The sequence below is a fragment of the Rhopalosiphum padi genome, chromosome 2, assembly GCF_020882245.1.
Source record: "Rhopalosiphum padi isolate XX-2018 chromosome 2, ASM2088224v1, whole genome shotgun sequence".
Taxonomy (NCBI): domain Eukaryota; kingdom Metazoa; phylum Arthropoda; class Insecta; order Hemiptera; family Aphididae; genus Rhopalosiphum; species Rhopalosiphum padi.
The window spans coordinates 35,586,772-35,595,978 of NC_083598.1; positions in this window are offsets into that span (position 1 = coordinate 35,586,772).

Sequence of the window (9,207 nt, forward strand, 5' to 3'; positions counted from 1 at the left end):
TTATAATATTAATGTAACTAATTTGTATTTTTACATTTAATAATTTTTTAAATAAAAATATAATAATGTATCTTATTGTTCACATTATATTAGGTATAGACTGTAGACATACTATATTATTATAATGGTATTTTAATTAGGATTGTACCTACTCATATAATTAATATTATATCATGCTGCAGTACCATGTTATGTTATTTGGTAGACAAAAAATAAATTTTAAATTAAAAAAATACAAGCAAAGAAGGTTTCTTAGGATATTAATATAGGTAGATACCCAATAAAAATAAAATCTATTAATTAATAACTTAATCATAATTATAAAAGTAATAACATTTATTGATTTTAAATCAATCTATAAGTCCATACAAATGTAGAATATAATAATACACTCGGACCTTATGAACTCGTGGGTATAACGTGTTCAATAAGGACCTTTTTCCTGGTACAATTTTCACAAAACTCAGTTACAAACGGCACCAGGACAATATTGTTTTTGACTTTTAATTCCAAATCCCAAACCCGAGTGGTAAGGTCTGGCCCATTGCCTTTCTATTCCCCGGGGCATTTCGTTTGATGGAGTACGTGTATAAATAAATTATATATATATATACACGAGAAAGTGTATATATATATATATATATATCGCCTTGTAAAAACTATAGATGCGTAGACTTAATTTTCTTGGAAAAGGCCCCAAGTTCAATTCAATTATTCTGTGACCCTTTACAAATCCTTTTGAATTATGTATTAATTTGTTTAAGAGGCAACTCGTTATTGGGGATAAGACCACAGTTCTGGAAGTTACATCGAGTAGAACGTTATTCATCTATATATAAATATACATTTTCTACTGATTTGTTCTGTGTCTAATAACGTTACCGGAAAAAGCTTTTTCTTTTTCAACACTAGACACTTATGTCTGTAAACATGATTTCCCAAGTCGAATTTACATTTTGATTAAAATTTACGGTTTGAATCTAATTTCTCTATCCACCAATGTTAGACATATTATACCAATGATATGTATTCCTTTTGTTAATTTCAACTGGGAACAAGTTTCATACATTTTAATCAGATGCAATGCATAAAATACAAAAAAATATTACGTTTAGCATTTTGAAACAAATAGATAAATTATACAGTTTAATTTACCATAGATAAACTTACGATTATTGTTTGAACAGCGTATTTTAATTATAGAATGGTCTCATTTAATACTACTATCGTATAATTAAACATAAAATCAAAAGAAAACAGTTTTAATACAGAACGGAAAATTACTTCCATATAAATGAATGAAATGAATTGTTTTACAACATTGTAACTTATATTATACATTTATTGTCATCAAAATTTCCAAGAAAATTAAAATTAATTATAAGATGGTTAATTTAAGTTCAGGAACAGATATTTTAATACAAACTAAAGTTTTTAATTGAAATACCTAATTACGAAACAACAATTAAAGAATTCAGTCAAGGATAATTTAATTTTACTCTGATGTATCTAGTTTTAAAAGTAGTGAATATCATTATTGAATCGTATAGTTCATATGAAATGTAATTAAAAATAATAATAAACTCTTTCTAAAATTAAGTGTTGTTATTATAAATTGTTATGAATGTGTTTCAATATTTTTAATATAAATTCATTATAGAGTTAAAAAAAATATGTAAGTTCAAGTATTTAATATACCTAATACAAAATGTTTGTATAACAAATCTTATTTCATTTTCGTACTCCAAGAATTATAATTTTTAATATTGTGATAAATCCATTAATTTTATTTATTTACCTAACCTGATCATACTACTACCCATAATAATTCTGACTAAAAAGTGTCCTGATGCGTGACATGTGTTTATCAATACTTATAAAATTCAAAAATTTCAAATGCCAATAATTAAAAGTCATAAAATTGTCTAAATATTTTAAAAACTTTATTGTGTGTAAAAATCATGATTTAAGAAATAGTATAATTTTTGAATAATAACAAAATATAAAAAAAAAAACTCTGCGAGGAAATTGATATTTTACGTTTGAATATTCAATATTGTCAACATTTGTTTTTAAATCACTCATTACAAATATATATTTTTGAAATAACATTTAACTGATTTTTTTATAACTCTTAAACTAATAAAATCTAAACTTATATGGGACATTTTAATACATTTGTAAACCATAACGTACTATAAATGTTAAAATATATTCTATGAATTATTTGAACTACTAATTTTCATATTTTATATGTCTAACCTACGAATTTTCTTGAAAAAAAAGTTTGCCAATTTAATATAAATTTTTTAATTAATTGTTAATTTACAAATTAAAAAATATCGAATATGCGTTATAATATTTTTTATAAGCGTTTAAAATCATAATTTTGATTGACATTCATAGTGCCACGCATGACTTTCAAATTATTTTGTTAAGAAATTTATAAAAAAAATTCTTTTCAATTATAATGCATATAAATTGAATTCAAAATGTATTATACATATTCATTCGTAACTAATAAAAAAATTAATACTAGAAAAAAAAGTTTACCAGAAAGTCATTAATTTTTTACGAGAATGGAAATTTAAATTTCAACATAGGATATCCAGTCGTAAAATAACTGATTCTCCTGGATTTTTTTTATATTTTCTTGTAATTTAAAAATAAATAATCGAAAGTAATAGGGATTCCATCAAATGTTTGTATTATTATTTCTTACACAATTATGCTCTAAATATTTGGATTTTCTTTTAACTTTTGTAAATATTTTAATTTTTAAATTTGTTTCTACAAATATCGATAAAACATTGTTTTCTGTGTAAAAATGTTAAGAAATGTAATGCATTAGTTTTTAGTATAGCTAATTTAATATACTTGGCTATAGTAAATTTTGATTTACAAACATTTGAAGTTCAAATTTTAACAAAATTCTTCGAAGTAACAAAACAAATGTTAATTTCATAGTTAATAATGCATAAAATGTTCAAAAAGGATTGTAAATTTAATACAAAGTTTATCTTAAGTTGTCCTTACTGTAACATAAACACGGTGTTTTTATTGTTATTTTAATTTAAAATTTGATTTTTAAACGAAAAGTAATGATTTTAGTCATTTTGTTGTAATAATTTAAAAAATATAATTATACGTTTCAGTGTATGTATTTTATGTCATTTTATCAACCGTATAAATTAATGGTTATAATATTATATTGAATCGGGTCACTTGCATACGCGAAAAGCACATTTTTTTGAATGAACATTATAATATGGTCACTGTTTTAAATCCACTCAAAACTACATAAAAGATAATACCCCTATCAAAGTTGTAGGACTTCAATTGGAAAGGATTTTAATTAGGAAAACTGATTATGATTTACAAGTTGATTAAATTCTAATTGAAGCGGATTTTAACATTCCAATAACCTTTTATATCATGCTATAAACTTCATTAGGCAATATCTAATAAAATTTAAAAATATATTTTTCATTTTTTATAAAATTGAGCTGATAAAATCCAACATTAAAAATCATTTCAATTAATACACAGGTAAGTTATTTTAATGAATTAAAATTAAAATCTATCTAACCAATATCATAACACAGCTGTTTTTTCAGGTGATTAGGTATTTTGTTTTTAAGGGTTAAATAAGATATAGTATCTTTATAAGGTATTTTTTTAGGACAACACTGTTAAATTATTGTATTATTATTTTCTATTAATGTAGAAATTAATAATTACATTTTAAATTATAAAATATTATATTAGTTTATTATTATTCAACTTAAACAAGTTGATACATTTAGATAAAAATGTTATGAGATCACAGAATTAATTAAAATGTTATATTTTTTTTAAATTTTAATGTATCAGATTTTTCTTAACACTTGAATAACCCAACTAATTCTATATAATATAACGTAATTTATAATTGCAATTTTTACTTATAAATATGTTCAAATAATTTTTCGCATAATATGACATTATTATTATTCATATATTTTTTAAATAAAATTCTTATTACGTATACAAAGATTTGTTTAAAAATAATAAATACAGTCCCGTGTGTGGTACTGATATCGAATGGGTACAAATAATTTACATATAAACGCAATGGGAATTATATATGTATCACATTAATGTTTTGCCACTAATATATTTTCTACTTAAATCTGTATACAATATATACTACATAATATTACATATAAAACTGGATTAACTCTTTCAATTTCATTTTTTTTGTTGAAATTATAATATAATTCTCACCGTTATATAAATTGTATTACTATATTAATTACATAATATGTATAGGCTTTTATATAAATTATTGATACTTTTAGGCTCATTATATGATATATAAATTCATTAATTATTAGTTCATGATAATTACATTGTAATAACTAATAAGCATGCCATATTAATTCTCTCGGCCATTCTATCATTTGCTCTTATCGTGTATTAATTATTTAAAATAAACAAATCGTAATTTTGGGGCGGAATTCATTATTATGATAGTCGTTATGAATATTAATTTATATTTTTTATCATTCATTAATATTGTCCTTTGCTAACATATACAATATTTGAGTTCAGGTCTATTATTTAAATTACCAACAAACTTATAAAATATTGCAAATTACATTATTCAAAGATACGCGTCCAATGAATTATGAATAATATAAAAAAAATATATAAATATTTGTATATGTATTTATATTGTATACATTTTAAAAACTTTCAATTTTAAAATATATTTATTTTGTAGTAAATTGTACAATTGTTTCAACTATATAATATCAATAAAATTAAAGTTACGATATAACATAAATTCTTAACTATACTTTTATTTATTATCCATGTACTTATTTAAATAAGTTTATTGGAAAAATATAATTGTGTTGGGTATTATAATAAGTATTAGCTTTCATCGGATTTAAAACACTCAAATTTAAACCACAATAAATTTACAATTTTTAAAATAATATAATATAATGTGACAAAAAACCGTAACTATCTATAAAGGACTTTACTCGTAATATTACAAAATGAGATATTCAAAAAATTACTTATGATTTATATAATAATATAGTGACTACAGATTTGAAAAAAAAAAAAATTATTGCATCCTCTAATATGATATATTATATTAAAATTGTTAATACCAGTTAGTAGAAACATATTAAAATAATAAATCTAATTTAGTTATTTTATAATATACCCATATGAAAGGTATAAAATATTATGATATAAAATTGTGACACGGCGTCTTAGTTATGCAAAATAAATTACATTTATGTTTATAATACTTGATTACTATTTAAAATTAGCAGGCTCTTGATTAGCATTCTACAGTTTTCTAATGTTTTGTATAATACAATCCAGACGAAATAATATTTTTCTCATGATGAAAGATAGTATTATTTTTATATTTAGGAAACTATGATTAACAAATGGATAAAGATAATATACGGATCTTAAAGCTGATTTAATATAACACATTTTGCTTTTGCTTATTTCACAAGCATTCTAATCGCCGAGATTGGAACTTACGATTTGACACTGATTTAATACCTATAAATAATAATTTAAATCAATTTTATTAACACCTTAGAATAACAGTTTTTAACTTATAATGGGATGATCTTTTCATCTGACTAACCGAATATAATATAACAAAAAATAATACAAATATGGATAAGTCATGACAACCACATGACAAACATAATCTATACATAAATAATTTAACTGTACAAGAATATATATATATATATATATATATATTGAAAGAAAGATAGACTGCCCAATACATCTAAATAATACAAAAGAGTGTAGAGCAGTTTTTTCATGAATAAAAGCATTTAATTTGAGTCAATCTATTGATGGCGTAAATAATAACTTAATTTATCAATAAAATAATTTAATTCATAAACGATTATATTGTTTAATGTGCATAAGTAAATTTAGACAACATGACATGTATAATATAATATTATATAAATATCTCAAGATTTTTAAAGTATATAAAATATGTATAGCAGCCAACAGATTATGGTTGTTATGTTGAACTTTAGAGTTAAGAATAGTGTATGTATGAGATTAATATATTACACCCGTTAATTCGTGAAATAGATAAAGGTCGTATTAAGTATATGAAATTATAAAAACTTGAATAATTCTTTCAAAGCAAATAGGTATTTGCTTGAAAACCAAAACTTTAGAACTGAACGGTCCGAATGTATGTCATATCGAAATTGTAACCTTTAGGCCTTTTGTTGGCGAGTTTGATTTCAAATTGGTATACTAAAATAAAAATTGTGTGTCTTATGTTTATCAAATAGTCATAGATTATAATATAATATTTATGAATATGACAAAGAAGGTTTCTGTATAGTGTATTGTATGGAACACTACTATATAGGTAATATTATATCATTGATTATAAAATAAATACTATAGTATACTCTAGTATTTATAATCAATGCCGTAATATTAATTAACTGACTTTGTTAACCATACTTTATATTCATATAATAATTATTATTATTTTAACATCTATAGTTAGTTATTAAATTATTACAATTAATGTACTTAGCGTACAAAACCGTCAAGAACATATATCATCAGTTTCAGTTACACAATTCAATAATAATTTTAAACACTGTTTTATAATTGCTATTCTAAAATTGTTTTGTTAAAATTAAATTAAATTGATAGTACTTATTTCGTATTAATTAAATATGATTTTCAACATCTTTAACGTTATAGAATATATTTTAATTAAGCAGTACTGTATTCCTGTAGAGTGTAGTGATTGTACTTATACTTGTGTTAGTTGTATTATAGTTATATAATACTAACATATGCGTAATAATTTGTAAAACAGTCGATTTTCATATATTAATTTTTATCTTAACTGGAGAGATTAATCAATTAACTATTAATATCGCATTTAATACGGTTAGTTTAACTGGAGATAAATGGAAAAAAAATCACCGTAGTAAATTAGTAGAAATATTCGCCGTTCACGTTTCGGTATAAAACGTTTTGGGTGAACACCAAACTTTGTCCAACAGATGTCGTGGCGCGTACCATTTTGAATCAAAAATGTATACAAAACAGAATTAAATTACTGTATCAGTATTCGATACGTATAATATTATATTAAAATACAAATGTATATCATTTTAAATAGCATAATGTATTGACAATATGATGTATTATAATGTTAATAAAAATAATATAATATTAAATCGTACGGTGGTTTGGGAAAACTGGCGTTTTGTTTGTTCACTATTTTCCGGGACATAGCACAGACGTCCGCGAAGGTTTTAATATTATCGCGTATGCCATTGCAATGATGATGACGATGATTTTGGTGATAATAATGATAATTATTATTTGGCTTTTATCCTTAGGGGGACGAGAACGTCTACAGTATACTTGTCACACAGCCCGCTATAGATACTATAGTTGGAAGGGACGGCGGGCCGACGGAATGTCCACAGGTATCACGGAAAGCTGGTTGTCGGCAGAATAATAAAAATATAAATATAATTACTGTCAAATATAAAAATACAATGGCGTTTTCCGCGGAGACTATAATAATAAACACCATCGCCACAGTAGTATTATAATATAGTATTATGTTATGTATACAATATTTGTAATTATATATACATAGGTATTATACACATTTATAATTCTCAAATAATATACATTATATTGTAATTTTTCTTCTCCCTTAAGTCGGCGCAAGTCGTTATTATAATAATAATATAAAGGTGTGTATTATACGCAACAATATTGTAATAATAATTATTATTATTGTTGTTGTTGTAGTTATTACAATATCGTTATCTCGCGGAAACCACTCAGAGTAGTTTGTTTGTCAGTTCAGGTCGACACGTCAACTACGGTAATAATAAACTAATAACAAGACATTGACAATATAACAATTACGGAGGCGAAATTTTTCGTTTTTAATTGAATATAAATATACCGGAAATAACGGCGTAACACCATGTCTCCGCCCTTCTGTCGTTGTGCATCGCGTATATTCGGCCGTGCGATGGTATCAACTGCCACCGGTCCGGTGTGTGTGTGTGTGTGTGTGTGTGCGTGGGTGGAGGGGGAGCGTACGCGGCCGATTTTCCGTCCCCCGCCCGGGACGTCGACGGGACTTACGTATATAGACCGTATAATAATGTACTCTGTAATTGGACGCGTCCTCTTCGTGTCGTTACGACTCCATAAACATTTGCATTATTCGAATTTCAACGGTATTGACGTAGAGGTTGTATATGCCTAACCTCTCGCATATATATATTATCTACTTTATTATAACATTTATTGTAGAGGAAATACGAGGTTCGCTTTTTTATTTTTAATAAGATCGTTCGTTAAAAATCATGTCTTAGACCCGATGAGATTTTTATTTCAAAATACATAGTGTAGGTATATTATAATGTCACATAATTGTACAAATCGCATTTTTCTTGTCGCTATATACCTGTATTTATGGACAAATAATAACAATATTTCGGGTATTCATGTTACTATGGTATAATCATTATTATTTTACAGCCGCTCCATTGCCGGTTTCCGGACGGGTGGCCGCCGGTGAATTTCAGCAACACACACGTCATGACCTAACTTGACTATAATCTTCGAGATATATATTTCAGTATATACCTGTATCCCGCCTAACATAAAAAAAAATATTATTACTATTTATATAATATATGTATCATCTAAGTTGGTACTTCAACATTGATGTACATCCCTATTTATTTTCCGTGTCTGAATAAACGATTCAAAATGGAACGTGAAATAATATACGTGAGATTTTATTTCTGTAAAACCAAAACATAAAATAAACATAATAATATTTGCAATAGTATAAGCTTGCACCGTGCTTTACACTGTACCCAATTTTTATAGTGTACCCTATTTGTAAATGTATCGGGGTGTGTAATAAGATTATTTTTTTTCCGTCGATCTATCGTACACAATGCCCGTTTGGCTCGATCACTGTAATATCGCGAGAGCTCTTACGATTCGGGAGCTTGACGTTTTGATGTGCTTCGCATTGAAATATTGTTATTGAACAAATATATACGGTTGTTAGGTTAAAAGCTTCTGTGATATGAAAGGATTCCGCGGCTGTGTACAGAGGACGGCCACCATCATCATCGCCGTTCATATAGT